Below are 2,280 nucleotides of genomic sequence, written 5' to 3' on the forward strand. Positions count from 1 at the left end.
TTTCTGTTAAATTCATCTTAAAGCCTCAGACATGAAATATAAACTTGGACAAGATTATGCAAAATCATATATGGCTTACATGCTATGGAAAGATTTTGAATGAGTCTCCAGCATTTTACCTTGCAAATAAGCCTTGCAAATTACCCAGCATTCCTCATTCGTTAAACTAAGGTGTTAGAACTTCAGGCAGGAGGCTAGATTACATTTACTCATTGAATTTCAATGTAAAACTATTAAACACGGATTTTATTTATTAAATTACCCAACACAGGGTTGTAGAAAATTCAAAAATACAGGCAGTTTTACAAAAAAAAATGAAATTACAATGGGAGGGTGTTACTTTACTAAGAGATGGAAACTTATAGCTGGTATTCACCATTTTCAAAGAAGGCAAACGCAAACGTGTGAATTTCTTGGTGTATGATGCACACCGTTCAACACGACTATACATTCTCTAAGATTAGATTTTGTTTTCCTCTGATATCTTTATTTTTCCACATACATTTCATTGAGGACATCACTAATTCCATGGATTTGCTAATTTTTTTTTTTAGGGATCTGTAAAATATGTTTTTAAGAAGCCCCTACTTCTGGCTATGTTAGGCTAGCCGTTTTCTCTTCCTATTGCCCAGGATACTTACCTGTATCCTCCTCCTCCTGCAAAATAAATTTCATCTCCATTTGTGTTACAGTAATGAAGTTTGCTTAGGCTACTAATTCTCCATGGGACAAAAACACACAGTTACATTTCCAGGAGGTACAGGCAGCAAGTGCCAGGGAATGTACCTTTAGGCTGCTATCAGATCTTGCCCCTACACAAAGAAAACTGAACTCCAGGAGAGTCAATCACTTCAACCAACATGTGTTACAAATAAAGAGCAAGAATAACTGTGGAAACCAAAGGGATTCCAAGACAGGATTCTGCTTGGGTGGCAAAGGCTGTTTTAACTAGGGAACCATTAATGAGCAGTCAGGGCAAAGAGGGCAAAAACGGAGGGGTCTTCATAGGCACACAATGACAGAATTCTCCCCAGCACCGGAACTACTGTAGTTACCAAAAGGTCATCAAGAAGAGGGGCCTTGATCTGCAGGAAGAAGAGCTTTGAGCCAGGGACCCTCTGAACTTGCCCTCAGGAATCTGTCTGTCCATTTGACTTGGGTCCACAGATGGTTAGTGATCAGTATCTAAGTATCTAACTTCCTTGACACCTGTCTCAGGCTCATCAGCCCTGATAAGGAACAACTGATACAAATGATCATAAAACCACCTGTAAGCAAGACAGCATGGATGTATCCCAGTTTAAACAAACCACCGTGTTTACATTTCAGCAAATTCCAATACTATTATTGCCAAATGTCAGTAAGAATTATTCAAATAGAAACACCCTTGTCCATTCAAAAACAGGACATGTTCACTTACTCATTTGGTTTTCTTCTTTGTAATATGCTTGTTTGTCTAATGGATATTGTGTCTCAGTGTTTCTATATGAATTACTGTGCTTTTCAGTTGGAGTAACTTTCTTTTTATTTTTTAGTTTTATGTATTGAATAACTTTCCAACTTTCTTGAGTACTGAAAAATTACTTTCATGAACATTCTTTGGGATTTCCGAGCTGTGCATGAGCATGGACATGTGTCATACACATAGGCCACGTCTCTACTGTTTGTTTCTCGTGCTCTTGCTATTTGTAGGGTTTGACTCCAGAATGACTATTTTGAAGGAGAATAAAAGATAAGTCTTTATTAAAGGAGGTTTTTTTTTTTTGGTTTTCCCTTCAAGATGAATTTTCAGATGTGTTTATACTAGGTAAAAACTTTGACAAATTAAATACAGTTTTTGAGGTCTCTAGCAATTACAAGACATGAAATTCCTACTGTACAAGACATGAGGATTTCACAACAGTAAACACTCAAGTAATTTCTTGTAGGTGGAGAGTGCTCATTCATTCCAGGCCACTCAGACCAGAAATAATCACTCAGAAACTCTATTAATTCAAACACTGCTTGGCTTATTAGCTCAGGCTTCTTATCAACTAACTCTCACATCTTAAATTAAACCATTTCTATTACCATGAAGTAGAAAACTACCAGTAAAGTTCTGGAGCCTGTCTCCTTTGGCAGCTGCATGGCATCTCCCTGACTCCACCTTCTTTTCTTCTCTATCTCTGCATGGAATTCCTGCCTTACTCTATTCTGCCTGCCACAGGCCCAAAGCAGCTTCTTTGTTAACCAATGGTAATAAAACATATTCACAGCATAGAGGGGCATCCCACATCACCT

Source organism: Alexandromys fortis, unplaced genomic scaffold (assembly GCF_014885135.2).
Source record: "Alexandromys fortis isolate MF-2015 unplaced genomic scaffold, M_Fortis_MF-2015_v1.1 scaffold_351, whole genome shotgun sequence".
Lineage (NCBI taxonomy): Eukaryota > Metazoa > Chordata > Mammalia > Rodentia > Cricetidae > Alexandromys > Alexandromys fortis.